The sequence below is a fragment of the Chinchilla lanigera genome, unplaced genomic scaffold, assembly GCF_000276665.1.
Source record: "Chinchilla lanigera isolate Chin_1 unplaced genomic scaffold, ChiLan1.0 scaffold00064, whole genome shotgun sequence".
Taxonomy (NCBI): Eukaryota; Metazoa; Chordata; class Mammalia; order Rodentia; family Chinchillidae; genus Chinchilla; species Chinchilla lanigera.
The window spans coordinates 7,861,881-7,870,558 of NW_004955465.1; positions in this window are offsets into that span (position 1 = coordinate 7,861,881).

The following is an 8,678-nucleotide window of genomic DNA, read 5'->3' on the forward strand; positions in this document are numbered from 1 at the left end:
CTAGGGCTCTGGTGGTATCTTGCCCCAGACTGGCCTTCATGGCTGAGGTAGATCTGATTTGTCTTGCATAAAGTAAGGCACGGAGAAAGAAGGTGAGATGCAGCAGCTACCGCGAACCATGACAGTATTCCACCAAGCCTCTGTGGCGGGATCCCTGGCCTTGCACCCACTTATCCAAGAACAGGAGCCCTTTGCAAGGGCAGCATCCAGAGCTAAGCCTGTCTATGTGTGAACAAAAGTAAACCTAGGTGTGAAGCTGCGACTGGAGGGTGTCTCCGAAGCAGAGGTCATCTCCGAAGCAGAGGTCAGGGTTGGGCATGGAACAGGCAGCTGGGGTTGCTTAGGCTACCCACCCTAAAAATGATATGAGGCACTTCAAGGATTTTCCTGACTCTTAGCCACCTATGATGGCAGGTCTCTGTGCTAAAGTTTCAATGAATCTGGCAAGGAATTAAAGCACATCGCGGCCAGGTTGAGCTTGTCCCAGAAAGGCAGAGGTGGTTTAACAGGAGAAAGCAGTAAGAGAGTCAACCACGTTGAAAGATAAAAAACAGGATTTAGGGTATCACAACCCACCCAGGGGTCCAGCTTCCAGGCTCCATGAGGCTGGCACTGAAGGCAGAGAGAAGCCGGTGGAGACATGGAAATCCAGTAAAGGAAGGTGACTGAAGCTCCCCAGCTTACTGTGAGCAGCTGGGAGTGACATGTTTCTAGGTCCTTGAAGTGACACCACAGGCTGAAGCCTGGCAGCGGCAGAGTCAGGCCAGGGAGTCAGTGTGTGAGTGTGAGCCCCTTGTTCCCACTATCTGCATGACCATGGTAATTACCCTATTGTGCCTCAGTGCATCACCCACCAGGGCCCCCTGAACGCACAATGCAGAGACAGTGGACACCCCACAGGCTGCACATAATCAGATGCGATGGAACACATGGGTGGTTCTGTTTTATTAAAACAAAATGAAAATAAATGCACCTCAGAGAAAAGATCAAACCACCAAGCCATACAGGGAAATGAAAAGACCAGAATGTTCTCTGGGTTGTGCTTGGTGCCGACTCCTGTGGTTCACAGTGAAACTATCTTTCAGTCATTGTCTCTCTTCTCCCTATTTTGAGCTAATTCTATCCAGCCATCCAGCTCAGCTTCAGGGCTGTTAACCTGGAACCACCGGGAGGTGTGGAGGTCTCCTTGGTAACTCTGTCAGTGCTGGAGCTGCTGCGGCCCAGGGCTCTGAACCCAGCACTTTTGTACTGTTCTTGCAGTTCAGTTCTCTGCAGCTTTGCCTGCAGGCACCAGGAAAGGCCCAGACAGAGGAGCACACAACACCCTGTGTTCCAGAGACAACATAGGCTGAGGAGACACAGCGCCTGCTTCACCTCTGGGATTTTCAAACTAGCTCATTAGTGTCTGTTGCACAGCTGCCTCTTTTCCTCCTATTTTATCCTCAAATCTCTATTTAGATCAGCATAAACTTTTTTTTAAATAAAAGAAAACAGAACTCCTTGACTCTGAAATTTCCACCTGGGAATCCAGCCCAAACAAACTGATCCACAAGGTAAGAAAAGCTGTATGCATGAGGATATTCACTTCATGTTGTGTGTTTTACTCTACTAACAGATAGCAACTTACATATAAAATAATAAGAGGATGATTATGTAAACTGTGGTATGTCCAGCCAATAGATTATTATACAGCCAACAACTAACAATAAGTGGCCACATCTTGCAATCTTCGGTTTTAAAAGAATACAGAATTATACAAGCAGTGCTGTGGTTTAGGTAAGTGTTCCCAAAGGCTCATGTGTTGAAGGTTTGGTCCCCAGCCTGGGGAGCCACTGGAAAATGGTGGAACCTTTAGGAGGTGGAGTCTAGTGGGAGGAAGTGAAGTCATTGGGGCTTTCAAAAGGTACAGTATTAGGATCCCAATCCCTTCCCCTCTCTCTTTGCTTCCTGGCCACCAAAGAGTGAGCAGTTTCCTCTGTCTTATGATGACGTTCTGCCTCACCACCAGCCCAGAAGCAATGGGCCAACCAACCATGGACCGAAACCTCCAACACTACGAGCTAAAATAAATGTGTTCTATTCTTACACTGATTTTTCTGAGATACTTGTCACAATAATGGAAAGCTGACCAATACATATCATAAGTGAAATAAGATACTTATAGGACAAAAAGCTAAAAGGGGATGCACAAAGTAGTGGTTAGCTATTGTGTTAGGTGAGCACCTGCTTTGATAATAAAATGACTGACATCCTTGGCTTCTTCAGATATAAACCAACATCATAATAATAGTCATGCGCCACTTCAGGGATACTTTCTGACAATGATGCTGTTAGAATTTTAGACTTTTAAATTGATGCTGAAATGAATTTAATTATTAAATAATAATCTATTAGCTGGACACACTTGATTCCTCCCACTTCTCCCTCCCTCTGCCACTTCCCTGGTCCTGGTCATCATGATCTCTGATGTCCAGGACTGCAGCTCTCTTCAAGGAATCCCACTGGCACCAGTGCCCCATTCTGAACCCACTGTGCACAGCGCAGTAGGAGGGGTTTCTCAGAGCATGGCTCCATCTCCCCTAACCCTCTCAGACAGGCTTCCCAGCTCTTTGAGACTGATATCCGGGCTCTGCACCTGGTGAAGAGGCCAAGCCCTCGCCTGCCTCCAGCCTCATGGTGTTGTCTCTCCCTGGATCCTCCATTCTGGAGGCGATGTTGGGTTTCAGCTCCACCATCACACAGCCTCCTTCTTCTCTGCATCTTGATGCCTGTGCTCAAGGCACTGCCTTCCACTTCCCGCGCACTTTCTCCTGGGTCTCACTTTCAGTATCGACTGTGGAGACGCTTTTTGCACCTGGACACGTGAGGGGTGCCTGCTGCCAAAAGAGACCTGACTGAGCAACTGGATATCTAATGAGGGATTAATATCCAACTTTGGATTAAATTCAAACAATAAAACAGAAAAAAGTAGCTTAAAATTCAACAAAGAACCTGAACAGACATTTCTCCAAAAAAGATATTCAAATGGCTAGCAGGTATGTGAACCACTCACTAGTCATCAGGAAAAGGCAAAGTAAAACAAAAATGATACATTGCTTCACATCTGTGAGTGTGACTGGCATCGAACAGACAAGCAATAACCAGCACTGAGAGCAGTGGGGAGCAAAGGGAGTCCTTGCACACTGTTGACAGGGTGTACGCTAGTACAGCCAGTACGGAAAACAGCATGGGCCCTCATCAAGCAAGTAAAAATGGGTCTGCAGTGTGGTCCAGCAGTGCCTCTTTGGGAGATACAGATATAGCTACATTAAAAAGATGTCTGCACTCTGCCCCTGGCTACAATATCATTCACAATAGCCAAGATATGGAAATATGGAGTCAGTCTAAGGGTTCCTGACAGGTGAATGGGTACAGAAAATGTGAGAGCATAGATAGGCCATAGTGGAATACTATTCAGTCAAGATAAGGAAGTTCGGTCACCTCTGAGAATATGAATGAAGTTGGAGGACACTTTGCTAAGTGAAATCAGCCAGACACTGACAGACAAATGCTGCATGAGCTCACTTATATGTGGACCTAAAAAAGCTGAATTTATGGAAATAGAGGAGAAAGTGGTGGTTGTCAGAGGCTAGGGAGGAGGTAGAGAAATGACAGATGTTATCCAAAAGGTACAAAGTGCCAGTCACACAGAAGGCGTAAGTTAAAGAGTTCTATTACACATCACAGGACCATGACTAATAATAATGTATCAAACACTTGAAAACTGCTCAGGGAATATAGACCTTAAAAGTTCTCTCTTCTCACACACACACACAATAACTGTGAGGGGAGGGATATGCTAATTAATGTGAATGAAGTCATTTCACAACGTATACACACGTCAAAATATCACACTGTTCAAGGTAAATATAAGCAATTTGCATTCATCCGTGTGAATAAAGCCACTGGGGAAAGAATTAACTCAAATGCTACAGTAAATAGACCTCATTTTTAATAAGGGGTCTCTTCATCATTTAGCTATTTTGTGCCATTTGATCGGTTACTGTTCCCACAACTGCTAATACTTTTACCTAAGAAAACAGTGCTCAGTAGACCTTGGTCAGATGAAGAACGGGCCGAGCCGGGAGAGGTCAGAGGGAGAGGGGCTCCTTCATCCTCATGTTTGTCGGGCACCACCAGGGCCTCACAGGTCACTGGGACGAGGTCGCCCTGCAGCTCTCCAGCACCCCAAGGTCTTCTTGTCAGAGTCTATGCAGCTGCTGGGCCCTGGTTCCCACTCTCCGAATGGAGACAGCCCACTTTTGTTAGGTGAAATGTGCACGACTGTACTATTGTCATCACTTTCTCATTGCTGAGACACAGTACCTGACACCCACAACTCTAAAAAGAAAGGCTGATTTTGACTCACAGTTTATAGAGGTTCCAGTCCATTGTCAGCTGGTTCCACCACAGCGAGGCACAGCAGTGGGGGTTGGTGGAGGAGATCTGTGTGGCAGGCAGGAAGCCGAGAGAGAGTGAAGGGAGGAGCTGCGCGGGGAGCTCAGTCCTTCTAGGCCACGCCCCCAGGGACACGCCTCTTCCTGTCTACCAATCTCCCCTCCCAACAGCAAATGAGCCATAGGCCCCCCTAATGCAATCACCTCCCAAAGGTACCACAGCAATCAATGTAAACTAAATGTATATTTCTTTGAGACAAGATCTTGCTAAATTGCCCAGGTGGGGCTCAAATTATGGATCCTCTGCCTCAGTTTCCCAGGTGCTGCGATTACAGGTGAGTGCCACCTGCCTAAAAAAAAAAAAAAAAAAAAAAAAATTTAAGGACTATTTGAGGGCACTGGAAGTGGACATGAGAAGGCAGAACCACTATGGAAATCAGTGTGGAGATTCTTCAGAAAACTAAAACTAGAAATTTTATTCAGTCCAGCTCTTCCCCATTGATGTATCTCCCCAAAGGAGTTAAAGACATTATATTACAGTGATACAGTGCATACCCATGCTTATAACAGCACAATTCATAATAGCTAAATCTCGGAAGTGGCCATATGTCATATCAACAGATGAATGGATAAAGAAAATGTGGTATTTACACCCAATGAACTACTACTGTGCCATAAAGAAGGATAAACTTGAATAATCTGTAGGAAATGGAAAGCACCTTGAGACCATAATGTTAAAATATAGTCCATAAGTTTAAATATCATTTATGAGAAACCCAAAGTATAAATATGGAACAAAATAAAAGATGGACAGCAGGAAGGAGGGAAAGAGATCTTTCTCAAATGGAAGGGGATCAACAGATGGAAGGAAAAGGACAGAAGCGAAGGGAAGCGGGTGAAAAAAGGAATTGAGAAGAGTTATGTGCATGCACCAACTCCCTATGAGGAATGTGAACATAATGTACTGCAAACGTGGATAAATAAAGAGAGATGAAGAAAAACTAAATCCAAAAGTTATAAGAAAAAAAAATAAAAGCAATCAACCAAAACAAAACAAAACAAAAACCTCAAAGGTCCTACCTGTGATCGCTTGAGGCTTTCAGGGAACATCTGGATGATACCCTAACATATACCAAGGTCAGAGGGCTGGCAAGGCCATCTCTCTGCTGTGGGCTGAATGATGTTCCCGGAATTTCACGTAGGGAAGCTCTGACCCAAGTGCCTCCAAAAGACACCATATCTGGAGACAGTAGAACGGAGCCATGGGAGGTGGATCCTAATCCAAGATGCCTGGTGTCCATCTAAGAACAGAAGCAAGAGGGAGGACACGGACGAGGATGGCCTTCTGCCCGACATGGGGAGAGGCGCAGGAGAACCCAACCTGTGCACACGTTGGATTTGGACATTCTTCTCTGGGGCTGGGAAGAATTGAATCTGACGTTGAGTTGCATAGGCTGTGATGCTGACTCACTGTAACCTCAGCGAACCAACACCTCAGCCAAAGCAGGTAGGCTGCCTTTGCGGAATATTACCAAACAATGTCAAATACTGAAACATTGTTTTAGAAAATACAAGCTGATGCGTTTCCGCAGGATTTCCTCGTGTGTACGTTTGTGCGCTAGTGAATCACTAGCTGACAGATGCATAGGTTTAAGCATATGGCGTCTGGTTTGTTTCGTATATGTGTTTAGTCCCATCTCAGTGAACTTTTTATTATTTCTATTAAATTCCAAAAGGACCTCAAAGAAAAGGTCACAAAAAGGTTAAATCAGATAAACGAATAATGGAATCAAATGTATCTAACTGAAAGTACAGGTCATGGATTGGGGTCAAATTTGTTCTGTTGAGAGTGATAGCACAGACTATGGAATGGGGGATCCACAAGGTTATATGTGTGTGTGTGGACCAAAAATATTTATATTTTTTGAAACAAGCTTATGCTAAGTTGCCCAGGTTGGGAGGATCTAAATTACAGATCCTCTGCCTCAGCCTCCCGAGTGCTGCGATTGCAAGTGAACGCCACCCGCCTGACAAAAAAAGGCAAAACATCTTTTTAAGGAGCCGACGGAAGGTGGGGGAGCACCAGGTCCTTGTCTGGCTTCAGCAGGGCCATATGGAAGGGCATAGAGAAGGCTCACGGGGCAGGGGCCGGGGACCCACGGGAAGCGCTCAAGGGAGGGAGCTAGGGACCAGAGGCCGGAGGCCGGAGGCAGTGCCTTGCCAAAGGTGACATCACGGGCCCAGATGCTGTGGTCAGGGCAGAATTAAACTAGAGATCAGCGGGGACTGGGGATTTAGCTCAGTGGCAAAGCGCCTGCCTGGCAAGTGCAAGGTCATGAGTTCGGTTCCCAGTACCGGAGAAAAACCAAAAAAAACAAAACAAAAAAAAAACTAGAGATCAGCATCGTGAAACCCCGAGTAGCTGCCATGGACATCACTGGGACCAGGGATGAACTTTAAATACGGACTGAGGATTAGATAACAATTTTCTATCAGTATTAAATGTTAATAAGTACACTAAGATTATCTACAAGATTGTTCTTGCTCTTGGGAAGTAAATAAGAGTATTTAGAGGTAAAATGAAAAAAAAAAAAAAAGAAAAAAAATGGAAAAAAAAAAGGTAAAATGGCACAGGGAGGGACAGCTGAGGGAGGGGGAGAAAATAGCAAATCAGATGGGATAAAATGATAAACAGCTGATGAATCTGAGTAAAGATGGATGGGAGATTGTTATGCTGTTTTTCCACATTTCTGACTGTCAAAAATTACATCAACATAACCCTTAAAAGAGAGAAACCCTAACTCTGACCCTACAGATTCTTTTCACCTCTGTTTCCTTTCAGAAGCATCCGCTTTGGAGGCCAGAAGCTGGGCTTGCCATTGCAGGCTTGCCACTGTGGGCTTGCCACCGTACGCGATGTTCCCTGCCCACCCCAGGGTGGTGGGGGGTGCTAAGTTCGGGATCAAGGGCTCAGTCAGTCATCTGTTGTGGGGGGTGGACCAGGTTCCCCCTTCTGGTCACCTTTGCCCTGTGATTTGACTTCCGCAGGGGTGACAACCAGCCTCTCGTGTTGAACTTCAGAATCAACCCTGGAGAGCTGAGGGCAAGGGTGTCTCCAGAGGAATGGCCAGCTGCTATTGTCACCTTGCTCAGAGTGTCAAAGCCTCCAGACTGGACAAATGAGAGAGCAACGGTTTTTGAATAACTGGCTCCCTGGTGGGTGTGAGGGTGGGCAGGAAGGAAATGGCAGCCTTATGCCAAGACCCTGAGAGCAGGACTGACTGTCAGTCTGTATTGCAGAGGAGGGGCAGAGTGCCAGCATTTCCCACATGTGCCATGCCAGGCAGGTGAAATTGCTCTTTGTCCCTCTGGTCACTCTGAACCACCTTTCAGCCACCTCCCGTGTTGGGAGAGTTCCTGCCTCCATTCTCAGCAGGCGGCAGAGCCTGAATCCTGCGATTGAAGATTAGCATGCCAGGGACTCCCCTGCCTCCTCTCCTGGGACATCTCTTCTCAGCGCCCCCACAGCCCCATGACCTGTCAGCAGCTGCGCTGGCTGCAGGAGGTGGTAGAGCCCTGCTGGCAGCGTAGGTACCGCGTCCAGCCTTCCGTAGGGGCCCTTTGTTATTATTAGAAGCGTTTGTATGTCTGTTTTATTTTAAATGACGATGGTAAAAGATAATGTCATATTTATAACATCACATTTATCACTCTAGCCATTCTCAAGCGTGCAGCCCAGTGGCCTTGGGCATTTCCCCATTGTCGCCATGGCCAATAGCACTGTCCAGTGGGAACCCAGTGCCCACAAAGGAGTCCCTGTCCCTTCCTCCCTCCCCGACAGTCCCTGGCAACACCAATCGACAGCTCATCAATGTGCCTGTTTTGCATGTTGTGTATGAGCAGAGCCATGCGCTGTCCTCTGGCTTCTGCACCGAGTGTGATGTTCACCTGTGTTGTAGCACGGACTGGCGCTCCGTTCTTTCCATGTCTGAATATCAGCCCACTGTAGGTATAGACTATGTTCTGTCAATCCGCTAGTCCATTGACCAACATTGGCTTTTGTCACTTGGGAAGAGACCCGCTCTGAGCACTCACATACAGGTTCCTGCTTGAACGCTATGTTCACTTCACTGGAGTGTACACTGAGGAGTGGACCAGCTGGTCTTGAGGTCATCCTACGATTAACTTACCAAAGAAATGCCATACTATTTTCCCCAGCATCCTTCTAACAATTATTTTCTG